At 54.9% G+C, this 26,233-nt stretch overlaps 1 long non-coding RNA gene across 1 annotated transcript; it reads right to left on the bottom strand.

Moving 5' to 3' along the window:
- Positions 1-14,643: 14,643 nt before the first annotated feature.
- On the bottom strand, positions 14,644-20,431 carry LOC132025001 (uncharacterized). The gene is made up of 4 exons (XR_009406379.1): positions 20,244-20,431; positions 17,169-17,412; positions 16,802-16,935; positions 14,644-15,871 (listed from the first exon to the last, which is right to left on the bottom strand). It is a non-coding gene; the product is annotated as an uncharacterized LOC132025001 (long non-coding RNA).
- Between the last annotated feature and the right edge of the window lie 5,802 nt (positions 20,432-26,233).

The following is a 26,233-nucleotide window of genomic DNA, read 5'->3' as shown; positions in this document are numbered from 1 at the left end:
GAGCGGATGGGTTGGAGGCGGGAAGGGAAGGCCGATGTAGGGCAGGAGGGGGTTGCGTGAAGAAGTTGGGGGCCACATGCCCGCACCTACTCCCCCAGGGTGAGGGGATCGGGCAGGGGGCTCGGGCTCTAGGCAGGGAGGGGCACGCACCCTGAGCTCGGCGGGGCTGGTTCTCGCCAGAGGCAGCGTGTCTCTCCTTCCTTCTTCCTTTCTTTTCTGAGACACAGTGATCTTGGCTGTGGCGCCTCATTCGCTCTATGGGAAAAACTTGTTTTTGTCGGTAAACTCTGGCGCTGTGACTCAGAAGACACCCAGGGAGCGGCCTCCTGGTGTCAAGGGGCTGCTGTGCTAATGAGCTCATGTTTATAAAAGTGCTTTGAAGACGAAAAGTTCCACGCGAGGGCTGAGGGTTTGTGCTGTTATTTGGGGGCGAGGGTGGAGAAGGAGGATGGGGTGGAGGGAAGGGGCAAAAATCTTGCCGAGGAACAGTCCCGAAGCCCCTCGGGCTGTGCAGCCAGGCTGACTCTGCTTAGCATGGCTGAAGCAGGCGCCTGTCAGGGCAGAAGTACCAGCGGCCCCTTTGTTCCAAACAAGGCAAATCTGAACGGGGCTTTGATTTGTTTTACCTTGGGGGGGTGGGGCCAGGGGCGGAGGGACTTAAGGGATCCCTGCTCTCAAGACCAAGATCTTGGAGGTGGGGTCGGTGAGCCAAGTCACCAAAGTAGCCCCTTCCCCCGTGCTTGGCACACAGTCAGTAAGCGGTTCCTATCATCCATTCATTCGGCAAACACATCTACCTGTGCCCGGCATCGGCCATGGAATAGGGAACAAAGAATATGGTTTCTGCCCTCTCGGACCATACATCCTGGAGTGGGAGATGACATCTAACAGATGAAGTCACTACCCTGCAATTGTGAGCAAAAGGGCAGAGAAGGAAAGACAGTGAAAGCTGCGGGTGTGGGAACCAGTCCTGGCTTGGTCCATGTCCGGGAGTACCAGCGCGGCTTTCCTAGGGGGAGGGTCTCTAAGGAAGGAATAGAGTTCCCAAGTGAAGATGGACAGACAGCACACTGGGCAGAGACAGTAGCACTGACTAATTAATAAATCCAACAAACCTTTAGTGAGTGCCCACTATGCACCAAGGTCCCCGGGATTCAGGGGCAAGTAATAAAGGCAGAAATCCTGACTCCCTCTCGTGAAGCTCACATTCTGTATAATAAGCAAATGAGGACATGACTCTGACCAGAGAGTATCAGCTAGCAATAAGGAATGGTGGTAAAAATAGGCAGGGTCCCACAGTAGGGGGTGTCTGGGGAGACTCCCCCTGATTGTGCGGCGAGCAGGGAGGGCCCTTTGAGGATGGCCTTTCAGCTGAGCCCTCAATGGTGGAAAGAGTCGATGGGGGCAGTCTTGAGTCGATGGGGGCAGTACAAAGGTCCTGAGGCAGGAATGAGTTCAGCCTGGTCCAGGAACCAAAAGAGACCAGCATACAGACTGGATAAGCTTCAAGGAGACAAATAAGATAGATACAAGGCAGGGGGCTCACAGGCAAGGTTGTGTATCATCAGCATCATGTTCATTATAGAAAAATTCTACTACAGCAGCCTAAACATGGGATTTTGACTTTGACAGCAATAAGCCTGAGGTGAGCCACAAGTGGTGTGTGTAGTGGCTTGCAGATGTCACCAGGCACCCTGGTTCTTTCTGCCTTCCTTTTCACTAATCTCAGTGTGATGGTCTCATGGGGTTACCTCATAACCACAACATGGCTGCTAAACCTCCGGGCCTCATCTTTGCATTCCAGGCAGAAAGAAGGGAAAGAAAAAGAGGCCAAGGAGCAAAGAATGAAAAGGTCTTTGCCTGCCAGACTCCATCTCTTTATTCAAAAACGGGATTGCTGTTCCATTTCATTGGCTAGAATCAGGATACATGGCGACTCTGACCTGCAAGAGGGGCTGAGAAAGTGGAGTCTTTAAATTTTTCTTGTCTCTATAATAGAAGGAAGAAAGGGAGGACGTATTAAAATGCCTTTGGGTTGCCAATCCATAGCTTTGGCTAAAGGCCTGCCAAAGCCCCTTGGAGGGAAGGGCTTGGTGGATTCTGAAATAGAAGGCCAAGGACTGGGCAAAGGTCAGGCTAAGGATTGTGGACGTCATCTGGACGGCTGCCAGGAGGCATGGATGACTTTACAGGAGGACTGATTTGCATTGAAGCTCTGATGTCTAACCTTAGCACCTGTGATGTATTACTGGGGGAGACACAGTGCATGCTTGCCTTGAAGACCTGACTGGGTTGTCCTCATTCTCAGGGCTCAGATTAAACTCCAACTCCTCCGAGAGGGCTTCCTGCCCCTGGGGTATCTCTCCTTTGCGAACCTCCAGCCCTGGCAGCCTGTCCCCTGGTTGGCACCCAGCAGCGGTCCACAGATGGCTCCTGGCTGTCCCACGGCATCACGTTGGGGCACAGAATGGAAAGTGACTCACACTGGCACCTCTCCTGCTTATAAAATGCTGGTTGTCTATCCATCATCTTTGGTTTTTCTGCTGGAATTACCCAACGAGGTTCACTGATGGGGAAACAGGCTCAAGGGGGGTGAAGACCTTCGCCAGGGTAAGGGCTGGGTTCTGCCGATTCAAGGGAGGACTCAGAGCGTTAGATGTCTTTGCTCCTGGTACAGTGGCTCAAGGCAAGTTCCCTCATCTCTCTGGGACAATTTCTTCTTGGGGATAATGAAGACGTTGGCAGGGATGGGTCTGGATTTTCTCACCCCACCCATCAAATTCACCCTTTGAATTTCAAAGATTCCAGTCCATTGTCTACTCCCTGCATCTGTCTTTGGCTCAGAAACTAGTCACCACCACCCTCCCTGTCGCTCCCGCTATTACAGCCTCACACTGTACTCTGGACCCGGTGCGAGTAATTAAGTATTTGTGCAACGAAATGTCCCGCGTCTGCCTCCCGGCCTGGATGGTGCTCCAGCAAAGACGGGGACCATGTCTGTCTTCCTCCGTTCTCCAAGAGATCAGCACTGGGTCCAGCACATAGTTGGTGCTCACGAAATCCAGTCGAGAGGAGCCCCAGCCAGGCCAGCAGGCAGCCAGCGCGTTCAGCCCCTCCGTACTCAGGGACCGCAGAGCCTCCCCACTCACCTGGCCCCCAGAGAATGCCTAGACTCCCCAGAGCCCAGGCCGCGCCCCCCCGGGGAGAACTACAGCTCCCAGAAGGCCGCAAGGGGCGGTGCCGTCGGCGCACGCTCCGCCCGGGGCCTGCCGCGGAGCGCGGCATCATGGGAGTTGTAGTTCAGCCTCTCAGCCTGGGGCGCGCCACCGCGGGCGCGGACGGGCGCGGACGTGCGCGGACGTTCGCGTCGCGGCGGGCGTGCTGTTGGCGAGGATCGCAGGTCCCTCTCCTCTGTGGAGTCCTGGTGCGTTAAAGTCCCTTCGGATTAAACCTCACGACGTCAGGGATCCCGGGACGGCTCCGTCGCGTTCTCCAGGGCCCTTTAAGGGGCGGGACGGGGCGCCTGCCCCAGCCTTGACTCACCCACTCTCCACTTGGTAACACCAGCCCCCGGCGGCGTCGACTCCCCCATTTCCCTGCTTTAAAACCCGTGATCTTGCGGAAACCTTTCCATTCTCCGTTGGTCAAGCACTTATTGTCAACCGTGTGTCTACACAGTGCTAACGGTCAGGGTGGGTGCGACAGGAGACATTCAAGCACCAATAACCCATCAGCTGACTCTAGCAGAGAGTGGGGGGGTGGGGAGGATGGCACAGGGGTCCGGAAGAGGCCCCAGGTATGGGCAAGGCTTGCACAGGACAGGCTGGCCCTGGGTTGGCCAGGTCAGGAGCAGGGAAGAGTGTTCCAGGCAGGGGGAACAGCATGGGGCAAGGCCCTGGAGCCGGAGAGGACTTGGGGGCTTTTGGAGAAGCCGGAGAGGGGGTTCTAGAAGGCAGAGAACAACGGGGAAGGGGCCAGTATGAGAGAGGGTGAGGCACGTGTGGGTATCTAAAGGAGCCTGTGGAGAGGAGTGTCTGATCTCAAATGAATGCGATGTGTGACTTTTTTGGGCAGGTTGGCTAGTGCAAGCTTGACTGGGGATCCGTGGTAGGACCTGGACTCACCCCCCATTTCTGAATCCTGGCTTGTCCCTAGGGACAGGGGACATCTCAAGGCAGGGTTGCAGGGAGAGTAGGCCCCGTGCTGTCCTAGGGCTGTCCCAGGAGCCAGGCAGGGAGATGGGGAAGGAGGGAAGGTTCAGCATCCTTGTTACTTAGAGAGGAAACTGAGGCTCTTGGCAAGTTTCTGCTGAGCGGGGGCTCTGTGTGAGATCCAAGAAAAGCCTTTTGTTCCTCAGGCTCTTCAGCTGTCAGGACCCAGCCATGGGCAATCAGGGAGGGTCATTTCCACACACTGCCCCCCTCCCATCCCAGATGTGGCAGAAGCAGGAAGGATTCAGGCCAGATGTTGGGGGTCCTCAGGCCCCCAAGTTGCCTGGGGGGTGGTGGTGGCCATGTTGGCAGCTCTGTTACTGAAAGTGTGCTCTAGCTGGGTTGCTGGCCTTGTTTTCCCTGCTCTGGTACCATGGCCAAGAGACTCCAGGGGACATGCTCTCAGGCTCTGGTCACATCTAAGAGAAGAGCAGGAAACCCAGGCCTCAAGGCTGACAGCGCCTGGGCTTTGCTTCCACGGTAACCTTGGCAAACTGTTCTCGGCCTCCTCATCTGTCCTCCCCGCCAGTAACCCCAGCTTCCTACCTGGTGTGCTAGGCCCTTCGACTTCGGGGGAGTGTTCTGGACACTTGGGGAAGCTGAGCGGGAATGAAGGCTCCGTGCCCCATCAGAAGTGTCAGGTGTCTGTGCTCTGGGCAAGGATGGTGCCCTCTCGGTACGGCTCCTCTCCCTAGATCAGAGGCCTGGCTGGCCGTGGTGAGCTTTGATTAATAAAGAATGGGGAAGCAAATCAATTACCCCTTCACAAAAGCAATTCAGACGGCAGGGAAAAATCTTTCTCCCAGTTTCGGGGTCACTTCTTCTTGGAGAGATTGGAACACACAGAGAGTGTTGGCAGGAGCTCCCCCCCACTTCCCACCCCCGCCCCAGTCCTGGTGAGGGCTGTACATTTGTGTTTAAACGGGAAAGGGCTGAATATCTCAGTTAAAAACTTAGGGTATGTGGGACCATGAGGAGGGACAGGGAAGGACAAGAGAGGCACCAGTCCCTCAGAGGGTCCCTTCCCCCGTGGGACTCTTGGGCTTCTGGGAATGGGAATTATCTGCACCTGAATCCTCACCCCTTTGGTGGGATTTCTGGGCTGACCAGGAAACCAAATGGTGTTCCCAGACGCCTGCAGGTCTGGTTGTGTCGGAATCTCCGGGAGGGTGCTTCATGCAGATACCAGGGCCCGACACGCTGCTGCCGAAGGTCTGAGGAGGGGCCCAGGAATCCTGGATTTTGAGCAGCCCCTGGGCCAGAGATGCCAGGCATCTGAGTGTGGGGACTGTTGCTCTAGAGTGGAAGGAAGCAGCAGAGTGTCAGGGACACAGCTCCACGGGCTCAGTCTCACTGTTTGACGCCCCTTCTCTGATCCTCGGGTCCCTGTCTGTAAGATAGTGATGACACCAGCTGTGTCCCCGAGTTGCATGGGGACTGCATTGTGCCCAGTCTGGCGCCGTTCTTGTTGTCACTGTCCTGTCCTTGTTCTCAGGAGGGAGGAAGAGGGGAGAACTGCTTTGGGAGACTTGTGTGGCCTCCGACTCTGACTCCGGTTTTTACTGCCCCAAGTGTGCACTCCTGGCTGGGGCGCCCTTCCCTTGTGCACCCAGTGAAACCCTCCTCTGGAATCAGGGCCAAGTCAGGCCTCTCTCTCTGGCTCTGGGGTGCTGCCTAGTGGGGGTCGTGGGGGCCAGGTATCGCTGGGGGAGGAGGGTTGGGAGGCACGGCCATGGCATTTCCTCTTCCAGGCTGCCTTCCCTATCGCCCAGGCCCAGGGGCCAGCCTCCTCTCCTCTGGCTCGGAGGTGGTGTGGCTCCTGGTGATGTGTTTACTCGGTTTCCCCTTTGGGGCTCATTTCTCTGAAGAGGGCCCCCTGTGTACCCTTGGCATTCCCCAAAAGGAGTCTGCAGATCACCCCCACCTGCTGGGGTGAGACTGGGAACATTGTGTGGGAGTGAGCGGTGGCGTGGGGCTATTGTTTTTACCTGCCCAGTACCCCGCCCTCCCCCTCAGTTCTCTAGGTCACATGGTTCCCCATCCTCTGTTGGGGATGAACATGTGATCCTGGCCTGGATATCCTGCTGGCCAGAGGGCTTGGTGGCTGCCATCATGTGACCCAAGGCCTACCAGTGCGAAGCCATCCCGGGAAAGTGAGACTCTATTTCTGCTGGCAGTCTAGACTCCCAGGTATAAGGTCAAGATCGCCAGGGCCAACCACATGGACAGTGTGGGCAAAGATGAAGCCAGCACAGTAGAGAGCAGGGCTGAGAGAGAGAAAAAGAGATGATATTATTTGAACACCTAGATCCAGCCTTGCCTGAGCCCGCCTATCTGCTTTGGCTTTTAGCAATTTGAGTTGGATTTCTGTACTCAAAACTAGCTCTAACTAATACAGAAAACATATTTCACCCATTTGTCTGTCCATCTTCCACCCTTCCATCTCACAGTTGCTCAGCTCTTGCTCCATACCTGCCCTTCTGCTGGGACCTCAGCCCTCCCAGCCGGAAGTTGGGGGGGTGACGAGGTGACACAAACTTTTCATGGCATGGGAAGCTAGGAGCTGCCACAGAGGTGAGCACTGGGGGGTGTCGGTGTGAGAATTTCCTGTGTTGTGGGGAGGGGGAATCCTGGTAGGCTTTCCGGAGGAGGGGACTTTTGTGCAGGGCTTTGAGGCATAGGCAGGATTTCACTGGTTAGAGAATAAGAGCAGAAGTAATCAGAAGAAGGCCAGTAGAGAAGACCAGGAATACTTGAACTCTGCTGTTGGGGGGCTGGGGTGGGGAGGGGTTGGGATTTTAGGGACCGTTGGGCCATATATAATGGTAATACTCAATACTACCACTGACAATCAGTCACCAACATTTTTGTCCCGCAAGCACTGTGCTAGCATTGGTGCTTATTTCTCATTGGTTCTCTTCACCTCCCTGTAGGGGAAAATGTGCATATGTCCATTTAACAGGTGAGGAAACTGAGGTCCAGAACGGTGGCGACCTCAGGGCTTCACAGACACCAAGGGGCCAGCAGATCTCTCTGACTTCTATCCCAAGTTTTTAACCGCTCAGGCCCATGAGGCTTTTTCTGGGGCTCTGCGTTTTCGGCTGTGTCCTCCTGACCACCTTGGCAGGAGGTTGGGGTGGAGGCCAAATATGAAGCCATGGAGAATTCTGGAGTTTCCTGGATGTATGTGGGGGTGGGGGGTGGGGGCCTGCCTGAAGGCGGTTCCCAGGACGGGGTGAAGGTACTGCCTGATGGCGGGGGGGGGGGGGGCCCTCCGGCCTGTCTGGCCTCCCCCCGCCTGTCTTCTCCCATTTCCCATCTTCACCCTGGCAGCCAGAACGATGGAACCTTTGAGGGCATTATCGGCTCAGGTGTCTCTTGCTGAATAGTCTTCAGTGGCTCCCTATTGCCCCTAAGTGAAACCCGGACCCTGTTCCTTTGCTAACAGGCTCTTCCTTCTCTGGCCCTGCCCCCCTGTCAGCCTCTTTTCTGGTCCCTGGGGGCCAAGGCCCCTACTTTCAGTGGGGATTGGGCCCTTTCTGGGTCTGCACTCACTCCTTGTGCCATGCCTGCTGCACTGTCGTTGGTGTGTCTGGCTCTCCGGCGACCCAGCAAGCCCTGAGAGCAGGAATCCGAGTCTTGGCTCCCGGCGGCTCATGGTGAGTGCAGGGAAGGTGCTGCCCGGACTTTTCTTGGGTTCTGAAGAGAACCCTTCCGTACCTCGAGAACCACCACATTTCCTGGGCACCGAGGAGAACAATGAGGCCAGAGATGCCCCAGCTCACCCCAGAAGTTGCTTTGCGGGCTTAGCTTCTGTTAAAGCAGAGGTGACTCCCCACGGTTCTGCTCTTGCTTTCCGCTTGCCTGGTGAACTTGATCCCCTCTGATGAGCCCTGTCCCCTTTCAGCCCACCTCCCTGCCAGAGCCAGAAACCGGAGGCTGCGTTTGTCCTGTCCTCCTGCCCCAAAGGCCACTAGGGCCAAGCATCTCCGTCTTGCTGCCTGTGGTATCCGTGGTGTCTAGCGAGGCACCTGACCTTGAGAGCTCGCTATATTTTATTTTGAATGTGGGCCCTGAGTTCCCACTTCTGATTTGGAGAGGATGGCCACCATAGTACCTTCTCAGAGATAAGTAGACCCAGCCAGATGTCCGGACCCCCAGGTTCGCCACAGTATGACTCACAAGAGTCAGAATGTGGAAACAGCCCACAAGATGTGGCAACAGCCCACCGGTGGATGAACGGACAAGTGCAGTGGGGTTGGTCTGTGAGTGGAATGGAATATTAATCAGCCTTCAAAAGGGAGCTGACTCTGCCTCCGGCTGCCTCCTTGGGATGAGCGCTGGGGATGTGATGCTGAGTGAGGTAAGCCAGTCACGAAAGAACCAACCTTGTGTGATCGCAGTGGTGGGGGCCATCAAGGGCCATCAGGTTCTCAGAGGCTGGAGGTAGAAGGGCGGTCGCCCAGGGGTTAACAAGGACAGAACTGCAGTTTTGCAAGCAGAAGAGAGTTCTGGAGACCGGACGGTGTGAATGGCCTCCGTGCTATGCACCGTGCACTTAAGAAAGGTCAGGGTGGCCAATTATATGTGACGTCTATTTGACCACAATAAAAAAAAAATCAGAAAAACAAAAACCCATCAAAAAAGAAAAAAACTTTCTACATTTTTTTTTTAAAAGGGTGGGAGCTTTCACCATCTCATGATGGAACTTTCCAAGCACTTGCCAGAGATGGTGAAAAGGTATGATGAACATGGGTGCCCGTCACCCAGGGTGCCAACGCCCACTCACGGTCAGGTCCCTTCACCTCTGTCCCCATCACTTCCCAACCCGATTTACTTCGAAGCAACTCCCAGCCGTTTTGTTTTGTTTTTTCATCTGGGGTTTCTTCAGTATGCAGCTCTAGAATCAGGGCCTTTCAAAATGTAACACATGGCTACAATAGCTCCCTATCTCCGATCAATATCATTGCATTTCTTGTAAGTGTAAGTATATTTCACACGTCATTATATATGTGGGGCGCGTTGGTGGTGTCATCAGATTTCCAATGGCCCCCGTTTATACTTAAAACATAAACACATATCTTTTTCATATAATATTTAGCATATTCCTACACATAGACATTTAATCTATAATTGTATTTATGTATTTAATATGTAATCGCATATTATATGACATGTATACAACATGCATTCCTGCAGAATGATTTTCTCATTTGAACCAGAACCTAAATTAAGGGCCACACCTGGAGATCGGTCAGTGTTTTATTTATTTATTTATTTATTTATTTTTGGTCAGTGTTTTAAATTCTTTCTTAAGTAGGCTCCTCGATCCTGGGTTGTTTTTATTTGTTCCCGAGAGTCTCCGTCCGGCTGGACTTGGCTGACTGGGTCCCCACCATGTTTCCTATACTTTTCTTTTTTAAACATATCAGTTTTTTTTTTTTAAAGATTTTATTTATTTATTTGACAGAGAGAGTGAGAGGGGGAACACAAGCAGGGGGAGAGGGAGGGGGAGAAGCAGGCTTCCCGCTGAGCAGGGAGCCCAACTCGGGGCCTGATCCCAGGACTCCGGGATCATGACCTGAGCCGAAGGCAGAGGCTTAAGGACTGAGCCACCCAGGCGCCCACCACCGTGTTTTCTGACCCCGGGCCGTGCTCCCAGTATTTCCAGTGAGTTGCTGCTTGGGTCTAAAGTCTCATCCCCGTTCAGGCTTGCTGTTAGACAATTTCACTGGTGTAGGGTGTTTCCTCATTGGGTACAATACCCTCTATCTCCCCTTTTTTGGGGAGGTCAGCTGCCGCTGGTCCGTCAGGGTCTGAGCACATGATTTCACCAGGGCTGCCCCGTGGAGATAGCCCGATGCTGTCACTCCTTCTCACGCATTAGCTCGGATGTTCCTGCTCTGTGTTTGGTCACCAAGTGATGTTGCAGGTAGGAAGTAGGGCAGAAGCTTTTATTGGCCATCTCCTCCCTCCCCCACCCCCAGAGAGAGAGAGAGAGAGGTGGGGAGGAGGACAGAGGGAGAAGGAGACAGATGATCCCAAGCAGACTCCATGCCCAGTGCAGAGCCCAACATGGGACTTGATCTTGCAACCCCAAGATCATGGCCTGAGCCGAGATCTGGAGTTGGATGCTTAACCAACAGAGCCACCCAGGGCTCCCCCACCCCCACCTTTTAAAAAATAAATTGGTGGGAAGCCAGGGCTCTGAGGCATTGTGTAACTTGAATTTTGGGTCACAAAGCAAAGGGTCCCAACAGGCCAGGGCTAGAACCTCTCTGTTCTGTCCTGCCCCCTGCCCCATCACTTCAGCGACTCGAAAGATGAAAGGGCGGGTGTCATATTGGAGCTGACCTTGAATGGCGGCCTTGACCGTACCCCTGAATCCCGGAGACTTCCTGTGCTCACTGGCTGGCTGGGGGGCATCACCGTCTTTGCCTCCGTGTGAGGGGGTAGTTGGCGCAGGTCCCAGTGAGTCCTGCACCCACCCCTCCCCTTCCACCCTGCCGCTGGCCATTCTCTCTTTCTCTGCCTTTGGTTACCGGGAAAAGCCAGGTCTCCTGCTGACATCTCCAGCAGGGGTGGGCTGGGGGGAGCAGCCGCACCTCGGCCTGACCTTCTCTCTCCATGCCTGGCCGTCTGCTGATGATCCTCTTCAAAACCGAGTCTTGTACCCCGGACCAACATTTCAGTTATTGACTGATCGTTTTTTCCTTTTTTTAACAAAGTTTCTTTTAAGAAACAATGTCAGCGTTTCATTGCCTGGAACGGACGTGCCATAAAGTGCGCTTGTCTGAAGCGCGGCTGTGGCTATCAAACCCATCACTACGGAACCCCTCTTATGTCCCAGGACGGCTGACGAGCTGTGGGCCAGAGCGGCTTTGATGTCAGACGGCGTCGGCCCGAATCCCAGGAGGAATCCCAATAACCAGCTGGGTCGCCTTGGGTCACTTGTGTCCCCACGGGAGGCCCTGAATTCTCACCTGTGAAACCTCTTAGGGGCAGATGGGCCATTATTCTTAACTTTTCATTCCCTCCTGTGATGGAATTATATACCTCCATGCTCTTTGCCCTGTGACGCTGTGGTCCCTCCCTCGGGCACAGGCTTTCCCAACTCTGCCCTGTGGGAGTGAGGGCTTGGCCACGTGACTTGCTTGGGTGACTTGTCAGTGAGGGTGACAGAAGCATTGGCTGGAAATGCAGCTGGGTTTTTGGCCTGTTCACTTAAGCTTCTGCCATGTGCTGCAAAGCACACGTGGCCTGGGGAGCGGATGGTTCTAGAAGGAGACACCCATGGGGTCGAGCTGAATCTGACTTGGGGCCCCACTAAATCCCACCAACCCACAGAAGGATCAGCAGACCTCTAAGAGCGGAAGAGAAATGTGGCAAGCTGCTGTGGATGGGAGTGTTTGTGATGCAACAGTGTTGTAGCAGAAACCTGACCGGTCCACGTGTATAAGGGCGATATCCGCTACCCAGGATGGTTGTGCGGATTAAATAAAGTAACACTTAAAATGTGTATATTTAATATATTGAAATAGTTGCTAGAGTCTGGCATACAGTCACTCTAAAAAATATTAGATATTGTTAACCAAAGATTTCCTCAAGTAAAAATGCATCTCTCAATGTATACTATGACATGCTGATACATTTATTTAACTTACTAGCATTATTGTTTCTTTTCTAAGCCTCTGAAATGTAGGGTAACTGTGCTATTTACAGGAACACTGACCACCGCTCACAACACTGAGGCCCTCCAGTCCCTCTGTTCACTCCCACTGCCCCCCCAGTGCAAGAACCTGGTCCCCCGTCCCTCTCTAAAGGTTGCTCAGCTTCTTTGAATCCTTCTAGTGATGGGGAGCTCCCTGCTTCACCTACCAGCCTGTTTAATTTCTGAATCTCCCTATGGTAAATAAGGTTCTCTCTCTTTGCTCTGATGCAAGATGACTCTCTTGGGCAGGGGTGGGGATTTAACATTTTTATTTTTATTTATGTATTTATTTTAAAGATCTTATTTATTTATTTGACTGAGGGAGATACAGCGAGAGAGGGGACACACAAGCAGGACGAGGGGGAGAGGGAGAAGCAGGCTTTCCTCCAAGCAGGGAGCCTGATGTGGGCCTTGAACCCAGGACCCTGAGATTATGACCTGAGCCAAAGGCAAAAGCTTAACAACTGAGCTACTCAGGCACCCCTTATTTTTTATTTTTTAATTTTTAGAAAAAGATTTTATTGATTTACTTGAGAGGGTGAGCATGAATGGAGGTGGGGGGGAGAGGGAGAAGCAGGCTCCCTCCTGAGCAGGGAGCCCTACAGACATGGGACTCAATTCCAGGACTCTGGGATCATGACCTGAGCCAAAAGCAGATGCTTAACTGACTGAGCCACCCAGGTGCCCCTTATTTTTATTTTTTAAAGTAGGTTCCATGCCCAACGTGGGGCTCGAATTCATGATCCCAAGATCAAGAGTCACATGCTTTACCAACTGAGCCAGCCAGGTGCCCCTGGACATTTTTAATAGGTTGTTAATAGCAAGTACAGGCTCTGGGGCTCCCACACTTAGTGCTTATGACCTTGGGCTAGTGGATTCACCTCTTTGGGCCTCAGTGTCCTCTGTAAATCGGGGTAGGGGAGACCATAAAAGATCCACCTCCCAGGGTGTTGGAAGGATCAAACGAGAGACACCCAGGGGGTTCTCCGTAGAGGAAGGCGCAAGGAAGTAGTGTGTAAACTGAGCTTCCTAGGATACAAGAGGTCCCTCTTGCAATGCAGGATTATTTTCTCGCCTTTCCCCTTCTGCTTCATGTTTCCCTTCTTGAATTTTGAACATCCCCCACCCAGAATTCTCCAGGTGGCACAGAGCTGCTGTCTGCCGGCTGAGGTCCCCCTCAGGGCACTATCCGGCGCTCCTGATGCGCCAGGCATTGGTCTAGACCTGGTGTCGCAGCAGTGCTCTGTCCTCATGGAGCCCGCATTCTGGGGGCGAGATGGGCATCAGACCAGCCCAGCCAGCACTGAAGGTAAGTGTCGCGCACACAACGAAAGCAGGGAAGGGCGCAGGGAATGGGGCGGTCAGGCAGCCTTGGGGAACTGGTTCTTAGGTTACACAAAGAGAAGTGCAATGTCCAGAGCCAGGGAGGGGGGCCTCCTCCTCTCTTCTCCCTGTCCAGGCCCAGCCGGCGCGGGCTTTTCTGTTCTGGGCTTCAGTTGTCCCTTAGTGATGGCAGAAGCAAAGGGCAGAGGTCCAGAAGGAGGAGCGCGGGATGGTGGAGGGCGGGGAGCCCACATCCCCCCCGTGACGGTAAGAACGACTCTCACTCCTGAAGGCAGGTTCTGGGCTGAGCACTTTACATGTCCTTCTTCCTGTATTCTCAGCCTGAGGTCTATCCTGCTACCCCTCTCCCCATTTTACGGAGGAGCTAATGGGGGCTTGGCGCCATGGAGTGACCCGGACAGTGGAGTGAGTTGCAGAAGGGGCAAAGCTGGAGCCTGGGTCTCTTGGACTCCAGAGGTGATGCTTATGATGTCCTAAAAACTGTTGGGTCCAGTGGGTGCCTGGGCTGGGACAGCGGTGGTGTTCTGGTCTCTGGGTAGCCCCCAGGCTCTCAGGAGAAGAGAAGCCCTGAATTGTATCGTTTGTCGATTTCCAGGCTGTCAGTACCGCCATGATGGTCAGGGTCAAGCCGCGAAAGGGAATTCAGGGGGACAGAAGTGGTCAGGATGGGGTGTGTGACTGGATGGAGGGGAGTCGAATAGGCTCCAGATCCTGCGGCTACAAACACGAGGGTCCAGGGGATACAGGAGGACCCCTTGGAATCCTAGCCTGTATCTCCCTTTTCCTTGCAAATGGTACCCAAGTTCCTGCAAAGACAGGGCCTGTCGCTGTCCCCCCCCCCCCCCCCCCCCCCCCCCCCCCCCCGGCCCCCCCCCCCGCGGGGCCCCGCTCCCCCGGCGCCCCCCCCCCCCCCCCCCCCCCCCACCTACACAGGCTCTCTCCAAGGTCAGGAAAGGGCAGGTGGCCTTGGGAGGTGTGGCCTTGTCACAGCAGAGAGCCTAGTGTAGCTGGTCACGCCCCCCCCCACACACCTGGGTGGAGTCACAGCCCTTCCTTTCAGGAGCCCAGTGATCTTGGGTGTGACTTCTGGCCTCTGGGGGCCTCAGTTTCTCCCTCGGGCAAACGTAGAGGTGGGGAAGATGAGCCCCGAGGTCCCCTGGGCTGGGCCCTGCCTCCACCAGCTCCTGCCTGCACGCGCTAGCCCGCCGCGCCTTCCTGCTGCATTGCTATTTAAAGTGGCGGTGGTTTGGCTCACTCTTTTTTTAAAAACCATTCCCGTACTCGAGCTGAGTTCCACAAGGCCAGCTGTCACCACTAAAAATGTCTGTCGTGTGACAGTCACCAGTAAGGAGGTGGGAGGAGGCAGGAGGCCCCCCGACTGGACCACAGAGTGGCTGGGTTAAAAAAAAAAAACAAACCAAAACACACCCAACAAAAACAACCCCTCCAAAACAGCACTGCGAGAAGAAACAGAAGATGGGGAGGGGTTGCTCTCCCCTCCTTCCCCACCCCTCCTTTGTAGCTCCTTGGGGCTCTGCTAGGGGACCGAGGGCCGTAGATGACACGTGGCTGTGGCGACCAGGTGTGTGGGGCCCCGGGCAGGTGCGCCCCTCCTTGCCTCTGTCTCTGGCCCCAGACTTTCGCTGTACCGGGCTTGCTGAGAGCCGTGGGTCCTCGAAGGTCCTGCCAGCAGGCCTGTCCGCGTCTCTCCGGCCATCCTCATCCCTCTCATGTGCGGGGAAAGCAGGGAGGTGGCCTGTCCGGGGCTGCCCTCCCAGTGAGGGGTGGAGACAGGGCTTCCCCAGGGAGGGAAGGAAACCTTTGAGGAGCCCCTCCTGGTTCAGACTCTTCCATGAGTCACTTTTCAAGCACTTAAATGTTCAAACAAATTTGAAAAGAAGCCTCTAGTCCCCCATTTAAGAGATAGGAAAACGGAGGATCACAGGGTAGGAGAACCTGCCTAAGGCAGTGAGGGCTTTGCCCGGGAGGGAGGGGGTGTTGCTGGACGGAGCACAGACAGGCTGGTGGGACTCCAGGCTTGGGACACTCTTATGTTGTAATTGTGAGCGCGAGATTCTCTGGCCTCGACCTCCCCAGCTCTGAAATGGGGGCATGAACTCAGCTCCTTCTTAAAGATGTTGTGAGGACGAAATAAAGCCAGAGATATCAAGATATGGGTAAGGGGTCTGGGGCAAAGAATGTGCTGGAAAGTCAGAGGCTGTCAGGGCTGTCAGGTTCCAGAGGCTGGGTTCTTTCCACCACGTCTGTGGCCTCTCAGGGCTGCTGGGAGGAGCCCTGGGGTGGGTGGAGTTGAAGGGGGTACCCCCGCTCTCTCCCACCCCCAGCACCTAGGTGTGGCCCGCTTGGACTTTTGGGGGGCCGTGTGCTTCCTGACCACTGGTCCAGAATTGTAGTTTCTCTGGCCCTCAAACTGGGACATTTTATAGCAGGCAGGGCAGGGTGGCAGAGACCTTCTAGCAGAGACTTTTTGAAAAGTATAAAGCAGATCGTACAATGATTGGAGAAAAAAATCCAAAGAAGAATTTTGTCTCTGGAATTGTTTCCTCCTTCTCATCAGGGTTTCTCCTGGCTTCACGTCTTCCTCCTGCTCACAGAAATAGACCCAGGTAAGTCATTTACACTTTAGTAATAATTATAGTAACTACTATGTATTGACTATCTACTCTGTGCCTAACACTTCTAAATATTTTCCTCTTAAAAAGCCTTTCTTGTCCCTCTGGAAGTTATGTGTCCATCTATTAACAGGTCTTTTACTCATTCAACATTTACTGAGCCATGACGGTATGCCAGGTTCAGTCCTGGGAGTAACGTCAGTAGGCCCTGGAGAGTGTGTGGTGTGCACAGCTGGGCAGGGGGAGTACCTCTGCGATGATTTTCACTCCTTCCCCAGGATCCATTAAGCACTTCTGACATGGCCCTGGGATGGAACATGACTCTGTGCTCACAGGGGGTGTTCCAATGGGAGGCACACGCACAGCAATCAATCAGATATACACTTTGATTTGAAAAATAGGGGCGCCTGGGTGGCTCAGTGGGTGAAGCCTCTGCCTTCGGCTCAGGTCATGATCTCAGGGTCCTGGGATTGAGCCCCACGTTGGGCTCTCTGCTCAGCGGGAGCCTGCTTCCTCCTCTCTCTCTGCCTGCCTCTCTGCCTACTTGGGATCTCTCTCTCTGTCAGGTTAATAAATAAAATCTTTTTAAAAATCTGGAAAATAAAGCAGGTGAAAGGTGAAGAGTGGTGGAAAAGGGCAGCTTTACTAAGTCTGGTCTGGGAGAACCTCTCTTAGAAGGCGGAGATTAAAAAAATGCATTCATCCATTTATCAGTACTTTTTTTTAGGGTACCTGGGTGGCCCAGTCAGTTACCCGTCTTCCTTTGGCTCAGGGGCTGTTCCCAGGGTCCTGGGATTGAGCCCCACATTGGGCTCCCTGCTCTCTCTCCCCTTCCCACCCCACTCAAGCTGTCTCTGTCTCAAATAAATACATAAAATCTTTTAAAAAAAAAATACACTTACTTTTGTGACCACGTAGAGCACTCCTGTGATTCAACACCCAGAAGATGAAAAGCCCCTGTCTTCCTCCACTCTTATCTGCTCGCATCCCCATTCCCCATCACTGTTCTTCGTTTTTGAAGAATCCTTCAGAGTTTCTTTAGAAAGATGTAAGCAAATACAAATATTCGAATCAAACACAAAAGTCAGCGCACTATAGGTATCAATATTCGGACCGAGACCCGAGTGGGAAGGAGCCAAACAGAGGAGAGTTTCCGGCAGAGGATGGGCAGGTGAGCCGGGGGCCCGGTGGTGGACAGGCTGAGGGCACAGACATGGGCCGGGCTTTGGGCAGCTAGAGCCAGTTGGCCACAGGGAGGATGAGGGTTACCAGAGAGGAGACCGCTGTGGATGGTCAGTCGGCGTGGGCCCCCGATGGAGCCCAGGCTTTACCAGGATCCCTCTGGCTGCCGCGGGGGTGAGGGCAGGGGCAGGCAGATGGCTGGGAAGTTGAGAACTCACGCACAGGGGCTGTAGTTCAGTGAGTGTGTGGGGCGTGCCAGCACACGTGTATTTTCCGTTAACAGTCCTGGGAGGCAGGTGCCGTGATTACCTCCCCTGTGCAGTTGAAGGAGCTGTGGAACAGAGAGGTTCGTTAGGCTGAGGAAGGTCACACAGGCAGTGAGCAGCAGAGGTGGGGCAGAAGCTTGGGTAGTCTGACTGGGGAGCCTGAGCTTTTAAACCCTGCACCCGCCGGCCTCTCCTAATGGCTACATGGGGCACCCACCAGCAGAAAGGAAGTTGAAGGGGACCCCTGGGTGGCTTAAGTCGATTAAGTGTCTGACGTTTGATTTTGGCTCAGGTCATGACTTCAGGGTCATGAGATCCAGCCCTGTGTTGGGCTCCGTGCTCAGTGGGGAGTCTGCTTGAGGATTCTCTTTCCCTCTCCCTCTGCCCCTCCCCCTGCGAAGGGATGGAGGTGGGATCGCCCACATGTTTGTCGGGAGCTAGAGCTCCCGGGATCCCCACCACTGCGGTAGCAGGCAGGGACCTCCCCCCGGACCTGCTGTACCAGAGTCAACTGAGCTGATGGTCAAATGCAGATCCCTAGGCCTGGGCCGAGACGGATAGAATCAGAGAGCCTTTGGGGATGGGCCCTAGGAACCTGCATTTTAAAAAAAGATTTGATTTATTTATGACAGAGAGAGACAGCAAGAGAGGGAACACAACCCCGGGGGGATCTGGAGAGGGAGAAAGAGACTCCCCACTGAGCAGGGAGCCCGATATGGGTCTTGATCCCAGGGGGCTGGGATCATGACCTGAGCCCAAGACAGACAGATGCTTAATGACTGAGCCCCCCTGCCCCCGAGGCCCCCAGGGAATCTGCATTTTAAACCGGGCATTCCCTGGTCACCCCACCTCATCTCCTTAGACAACATGCCTCTTAAAATCTGGGGTTCCGGGTGGTTGGGGATGAGATCCCACCCACTCACGCAGCTCAGACCTTTCCCCTCTGGGGCCGAAGCCCAGCCTAGCTCTTGCTGGGAAGACCCCCTGTGTCCAGAAGCTGATTCCTGGTGGCGGCCTCTCTCTTCGCTGAGCCGCCAGCCCCATCGGCCTTGGAGGGCAGCCCCTGCAGAGTCTACCATGAATGATGCTTCTGGTCTCGCCTCTCCCGCTGCTCATGCTCAAAGGTAGGGACCCCCACCCTTACTCAGCTCTGAACCCCACTCCCAGCACAGAGCCTGCCACATTGTAGGGGCCAGTCAGCCCGAGATGAACCTGTGCCTCAGCGGCTTCCTGTGGGTAAAGCCTATTGCCAACTGTCCCCAGGAATTGGCACCTGTGACGCCCCCTCTGTTCCCACGCACAGGCTGCTTTTCCTTTCCAAGAGAAAATGCGAGTGGAAGGTTGTGGGTCTCCCTGCAAGGGCTCAGACTCCTGGACTCACATTCCAGTGCTCTTTCCACTTCTCCTGAGGTAATTTTTTGGGTGTTGTGTTTTCCCAGTCTGAACTGGGACCTGTTGGTCTGCTTTCGCAGACCTGGGTTTTCTCATCTTTGAAACAGGGCCGCAAAGGTCGTCCTGGTGGTGGGTCACGTGGTGTGGGAAAGGCCTTGGTGGGGGCCAGGCCCCGGGAGAGTTCTCAAGAATTGGTGGCTACTGGTATTCTGGTTGGTAGAGCCGTGGGTTCCTGGGGCCCCTAGGACAGAAGGCCCCTCAGATTCTCTGGAAGCCCCATGGCCCTGGCTAGGTGGCTGGACATTGGCTGAAGCCCAAGAAATGATAAAACGGGGCTTTGGATCCAGGCTTGCCTCCCCCCAGCCCGTGGGCCTTACTGCGATGCTAGAATTGAAAGGAACCTTCTCTGGGGTGGGCTCTATGTTAAAATGGGTTTAATTGTACCCTCGTCCGTCGTGCCTTTAGAACTCTTGCCTCTCCATGTTTCTCCCGTGCACTCGTGGACGGCAGGCAGCAAGCCCCCACAGGCCACAGGCCAGCCCTGGACCCCAGTCTGCTTAGGGCGGCTAGGTGGTCTCCAGACGGTGGCTGCACAGGGGACCAGGGCTCTGCAGGGTGGGAGCCCACCCTGCCCCGTGACCCCCGCCTCTCCCAGGGACAAGGAAGGTTTCACAGAAGAAGTGGTATTGGGCTCGATCCTTGTGGGAGGAACAGGGTCTGCTTCATGCCCAGTGGAGTGGTGAGAAGGTGCCAGGGCCCCGGGGGGGGGGGGGGGGGGGCACTTGAGTAAGTGGAGGAGGAGGAGCTCCTGAAGGAGGTGGGGCCCGAAAATAATCTGGGCCGGAGGAGCTGAGCTCAGGGATGATTTGTCTGGGGGTCCTAGGGAGCCATTGAAGATACTTGAGGAGGGGAGGGAGCGGGGAGAGCTGGCAGCTGTAACAGAGGGGACCAGAGGCTTGGAGGCCCAGCAGCCGGGGCAGAGGCCTGGGGCCACCTGGCTCTGAATCTGCCTTCTGATGGGGGCCCCTCGGCTGCCCGGGCCGCCCCTGCTCCAGCAGAACCACAACTTTGGGGCAGGGCAGGGCAGGACCAGGGGGTGGCTTGGGAGAGAGGGGGTGGCCGCTGCTGACGACAGGCTCAACCCCTCTCCTCCGGGTGCTCCCCTAAATCTCGAAATAAATTAGGCAGAATCAAAATCAGACTCTCTTCATCAGGAGAAATTACTCATTTCAAATATTTGCAGCCGCTTGAACTGAAATTTAGCGAGATGAGGACTTAGATGAATAATCTGGGGCCTTTTCAAAGACAGTTTTTACTCAGCAGTTTTCCTGATTCCTGAGCAACACCCCCCACCCAAGCCCCCTTCCCGTCAGGAGCCGCCCTCCTGTCTTCTCTCGGGCTCCCTCCCTTCACCCCAACCCTGGTCTATTTCCCCTTTTTTAGGCTTCCCTCCCCTTGATTTCGATGCTAAATCTGCAAGTATTTGCCGAGCGCCTCCTCCTACCTGGCACCGAGCTTGGCCCGGCCGCGCAGCAGCGATGAGATGGGGCCCCCCTGCCCACCTGGAGCGCCCAGGGCTCCTGGGCTCGGGGCTTGTCCTGTTCACCCCCATATTTGCCCTGAGTGGCACTCCTTAATATTTGCAAAAATTTCCTTTCCACACTTTTTTTTTTTTTTTTAAAGAAATCTTATATAACCAGCTCTCTGGAGGCCTTTTGGAAGCTGGGAGAAAATCTGGAGAATTCCACCCCCTCCCCTGACCCCCTTCCTCCTCCGCAGGGGCCTGTAGCCTTCCGGATGGGTGGAGTTTGACGAAAGCCAGGCCTGAGCTCGACCACCCTCAAGAACGGGAGCCCCGCAGGAAGTGGACGGGCTCACTGGGGTGCCCCAGGGGAGGGGTGTGAGGAGAAAGCAGGTTGCAAGGGCTTTCCTGCCCTGCTCTTCTGTGAAAGAAGCTTCCAGACTGGATGTGGAGGCCAGCCATACTTCCTGGCTCCCAGGGTCCTGGGCCGTCCAGTCTGCTCTGCCAGCTGGTGGGGTGGGGAGAGGGTTTGCTGGTCCTGTCTCGCCCGCTCAGACGAGCAGTGTGCGCACACCGGAGGGCGAGAGGGAGGAGGGAGGGGCAGATGGAGAGGAAGAGTGAGGATGGGGATGGGGATGGGGATGGGGGCGTGGGGGGGTTCTGGCAGGGAGTGTAGGCTGGGGCAGAGGCTTTATAAACCCCTCTTGGGAGCAGGCATGAGGCCTGTGTGAGTTGGTGCCTGTGGGGAAACTGGGGGCAGGGGGTCTAGAGTCCGATGCCCATGGGCATGTGTGCCCCTGTGGCCCTACAGATCATGCCCCCGCACAGTGTCACCCACTTTGTGTCCCTCTCTCTGCCAGGAGGAACTGTTTTCAGTGCCTGGAATGAGTCAGGGCTCATGATGGCCCCAGGGCCTTAGCACATGTTGTTTCCTCTCCCAGAATACTCTTCCTTGACCTGGTGGCCTTGCTGGGGGTTCTGGGTCTTTAGGTCTGGTTGGTTTTTGTGGTGGCCCCAAGAAGCTTGTGCTGTTCAATGGGCAGCTGGACAAGCCGGGGCTGGGAATAGACTAGGGGTGGGCACTGTGTGGAGGGTGCGGAAGGCAGGCAGGCAGGGCATCACTGCGTGCTTGTGGGTGTGTGTGGAGAGCACCCAGGCCCGAGGTCCAAGGAGCAGACATTTAGAGGGGCCTGCCTGACAGGCACAGGCCAAATTTTTAGGGAGGTCATGGTCTTTCTCTCTCTCTCTCTCTCTCTCTCTCTCACACACACACACACACACACACACACACACACACACACACACGGAGATGTCAATCGAGTTGGGACACAGAGTGTTGCCATCAGCAGCCAGAAGCTCCCCGTGTATCCCTTACTGCTTATGCCCACCTTTCTCCCTCTTACTGGTGACCCCCATCTTAACTCTTGAAGAAATCGCTTTCCTGCCTTTCTTTAGAGCTTGATGTATATTTAAATACCCAGCTTTAGGGACTTCCGGGTGGCTCAGTGGGTTAAAGCCTCTGCCTTCAGCTCAGATCATGATCCCAGGGTCCTGGGATCGAGCCCCACATCGGGCTCCCTGCTCCGCGGGGAGTCTGTTTCTCCCTCTGCCTCTTCTCCCGCTTGTGCTTACTCTCTCTCAAATAAATAAAAAAAAAAAATTTGAAAAAAAAAAAAAAAAAGAAAGAAAGAAATCTGTAAAAAGATAAATAAATACATACCTGGATTTAGGTTTGCCTTTTGTGATGAGGAGTAGGGAGCTCCCCACTTCCTCATCAGAGCAATGCATCCAGCGAGGGCCACCATCTCAGGAGGAGAAGGAAGAGAAACAAGTGAACCAGACTTTGCAGATCCTGACGGTTGGTGTGTTGCATTCTAGGAGCAAATCTCCTGGTGCTGACGGAGGGAGCCTTGTTACTTCAACATACCTCTGTGTTGCACGGAACTCACGGGACGGAGCCGTGATCCAGCCGGGCAAGTCTCCTGCCCTCAAGGAGCCCATGAACTCTGTCCTCTCCTCCCCCCACGCCACAAATATTTGCTGAGCACCTACTGGACGCCGGGTGCTGTGCCGGGTGCTGGGGAACAGCAGTGAGGTTGATGGGCCCAGCAAGAGGGAGCCGAGCACACCATTCCCCAAATAATTCACCGAAACCGAGCTGCCCCAGGCCAGGAAGGTGCAGGCGGTTGGGACGCGTGTCCCTTGGGGACCTGATTGCTTCTGCAGTGGCGGCGAGGAAGGTCTGCTTGGAGCAAGTCTTAAATGATGGGGTGCTAGCTGTTGCTGTTCGAATCCCCTCTTTTCCAGGGATTCTGGAGCTCGGGTGTCTCTCCTGCTCCGTCTTGCTGCCTCCAGGGCGACACGGGGGGCGAGGCCCCGGACAGCTTTGCCCGTAGAGGCTCTGGGAACTCTCTGAAGTCAGTGGTCCAGCAGTGGGTTCAACTTGAAATGCCATGTGAATTTTGGGGTTCTTTTGGTCTGAAATCAGGGTTTTCCCACCCATGAAGGAGAGGAAATGGGGGGGGGCAGAGGCTTAAAACAAAGAAAAATGCCTGTTAGTGCGAAGTCTCTGATAAGGGCAGGGTTCACGGAGAGGAGCTCAGGTAGCCACAGTGGGAGGGTCCCCAATCCCCAGCATGGGGCTTGGCGAGGAGCTGGGCTGCATTCCTGTCTGTGAAAGGAAAGGTTGGGCTCCACTGCCTTCTCCTGCTGAGGCTGCCACAGGCAGGAGCCACGCAGGCAGGCCTCTGCCGTCACAGGTGCAGCAGGCTACACTTTGGCCTAAGGCACTGGGGAGCCACGGATGAATCTTAAGGGAGGGCATGGCATAAGGACATCATGAGATTAAGGTTGCCCCATAGAATAGAGTACAGCCAGCTTAATTTAAATTTCAGATAACTAGTGGATACTTTTGCCGTCTAAGTATGTCCCAAACACTGCATGGGACATGCTTGCCCTAAACATTTTATTTTTTGATCTGACATTCGGTTGTAATTAGGCATTCTATGTGTTTATTTGCTAAATCTGGCAACCCCAGAGGGAACAACCTTTTCCCAGCCTTCTCTTGACCTCTTGTAGTCCAGGGTGTGAGATGGAAACAGCAAATGGGAGGAAGCCGCAGACTGGCCGTGGGGTTCCAGCATGTCCTGGGGGCTGCCTTGCCCCTGGCCTTGGCCTCAGGACTTTTTCCTGAAACTAAAGGCAGACTGGAAGGCCCACAGAGGTGAGAGCATCACTGGTGGGGGGGGGGACTGGGATCCAGGGTTGGAGCCCACCTGGGTCTGTCTGACTCCAATCCCAGGGCAGTCTGCCCCTCCTAGCCTTGGGCTCTCCCCACTGGCCCCTGACTCCTGACCCCTCCATGGCCTGGCTTGGCCCCTGCTTTCCCTCTCAGCCTATCTGCCCTGGGCCTGGGGCTTTGTCTCCCCACATCCTGGGTCTTATTGCGAGCAGTGCCCGAGGGGTACCTCTCATTTGCCAAATGTCAAACGGGGAGGGCCAGCACCAGCTGCTCCACTGTCCCCAAGCCCGAAGACACGCTGTCAAAGGCTGTTTCCCCAATTAGCCTGTCACAAGGGGCCATCAGGCTCCCAGTCTTTCTGAAGAGTGATGTCATAGCTCATGTCTGCCGAGCACTTAACACCGTCAGGCCTGGGCTTTGCTGTGTCACCGCACTGAAGTCCCAAAACTGACCCTGTGACGGAGGCTCCCCAGGACCCCCATTTCACAGAGGTGGAAACTGAGGCTTGGAGAGCCCCCGTCACCTGTGCAGCCTCAGCCAGCGGAAGAAGGTCAGTGAGTCCTTCGGGTCTCCGTTTAAATGTCACATCCTTGGGGAGGTCCTCTCTTAGGCCCCAGGCTGGCTCCCCATGTTGCAGGAATTTTTGGCGTTTGATATTTCTTCCTTTGTCACAGTTAATTGAGTGGTTAGTGATAACCATTGGTTAGTCATAACCATTGCAGTCAAAGGAGCTCTCAGAGCTGGAGACAGTAGGACCCGGCTTGAGAGGTGCCGTGGCCTCTGTGAATTGTGGCCTCCTGTTCGCCGAAATGGGAATTTACTCACATTCCTGGTCTGGCTTCTAGAAGCAAAGTCTGCTCCTTGTTTGGAGCTCATTATTAGGCAGGACCTTGTATCCTTTAGAAATGCCTTTAGTGGTGGGTATCAGAAAACCTAACCCCCAGAGGCTTAAGTTAGAATTTGCCTAAATTAGAGTTTACCTAAAAAGAAGACCAGGAATGGTGTTTGCAAGTTTATTTAGCCACAGGGTCAGGCTCCAGACCCTGAGTTGCCTCTCAGATTCTCTTCATGGTGACAACATAGCTGCCACAGCTCCAGGCATCACCCTCATGGTGACAAGACGGCTGCCACAGCCCCAGGCTCCACATCCCACATCTCCGAGTGGGAAGGGAGAGGGTGTGTATGTGATGGGAGGCACAGGGAGGGTGGTGAGAGAGTGCTCTCTTCCGGGACTTCACCCTTTTTATCAGGGAGGAAGACCTAGAGGCACCTGCAGATTTTGCTTTGTTTACCATTTGTCAGAACATGGTCCCATGGCCTCTTCTGGCTATAAGACATGCTAGGAAAATCTGCACTTGGCTTTTTAGCCTCTATGATGGGAGGCAGGCAGGGGAGGAAAGGGTTTGGAAGTGGCTGGGAACGAGAGGACCTTCAGTGTCTGCTAGTGTCCCTTTCTCCAGCATGTGACCCCATCGCTTTCAGGCCAGCCCCAAATATTCTTGTCTCCGTGAAGCCAGCTTCCACTGGCAGCTGGTCATCCCTTCCTCTGGCCGGGGTGGACATCCTGTGACAGGAATCCGTTCCTTTCAACTTATATATTCCTGAAGAAAACTCACGGGGAGTGAGCGTGTGACTGTCTCACAGACTTGAACGTCATACTGGGGCTGGCTCCTCCCCGAAGTGGGAAAACATAAAATCCCCCTGTCTTTTTAGGTTCTGTTGTCAAAGTGCCACATCCACGTCCAGGATTTTGCATGTGTTTCGGTTTTGTCATTTCGCTTCACGTTGCCACCCCGGTTGTCTGGAATTCCTCTGGAGCATGTCCAGGGGAGCACTGGGATCTGCGGCTCTTTGGTGGGTCTCGAGATGTCTGCCCTCGGTCACGTTACCCTGACGACACCCATCCCTCCTCCCTTTTGGCTCATGGTTCTCCCCTTGCATTTTCCAGGTCGTTTTTATAAAATAGGAGAAAATGCAATAACATGTTTTGGTAGTTCCCAGTCATAACCATTGCAGTCAAAGATGGTGACAAAGAACCAGGGACACAGGGGACATGCGTTCGTGGGTTACGTGCGGGGAGAGGGGGTGGGGGGGCACACTTTGCTTCTGTTACCGCTTAACTAACTTAATTAACCCGGCCCCAGCTCCCAGCGAAGAGATGGAAGGGATGGAGACTCTGGGAGGTTGAGCCGCATGCCCAAGGCCACCAGGGCTGGGACGCAGCCTCAGAAGTCACGCTGCTCCCCGTGGCAGAGATGATCGCGCTCACTGACGTTCTACCTGTGCCCTCACACCTGTGTCCTGGCTCATGGGCGGAGAGAAGAAGTGACATGTGTCCCTTCTGGGCTGGAGCTGCGACTTCCCTGTTGTCTCTTCCTCTATATTGGAGACCCCGGAAAGTCGCCTTCTCCAGATGGGGGAGGCCCTCCTGGCCTGGGTTCCTGAGTGATGGTGCGGGGCAGAGTGGGAGCTGAGGAGGCGGGGGAGCCCGGGGGAGAGCTTGGTCCTGCTGCCTGGACCTGTCTGAGCCGGGCTGAGCCGCACAGCTGCACAGGGTAATCTCGATGTGACCTCTGGGCCGTGCCAGGGCCTTCAGAGCTGGGCTGGCATGGGACAGCACAGCTGGGGTTCCCCCGAGCTCATGGCTCTGGGGCTGGGCACTTCACAAAAGCCCCAGCTGCCGCTGGCAGGGTAGAGGGACATCTGTGCCTGGCTAGCCCAGGGACTCCCG

The sequence above is a fragment of the Mustela nigripes genome, chromosome 9 (assembly GCF_022355385.1).
Source record: "Mustela nigripes isolate SB6536 chromosome 9, MUSNIG.SB6536, whole genome shotgun sequence".
Taxonomy (NCBI): Eukaryota; Metazoa; Chordata; class Mammalia; order Carnivora; family Mustelidae; genus Mustela; species Mustela nigripes.
This window is presented reverse-complemented; position numbering and strand designations above follow the sequence as displayed.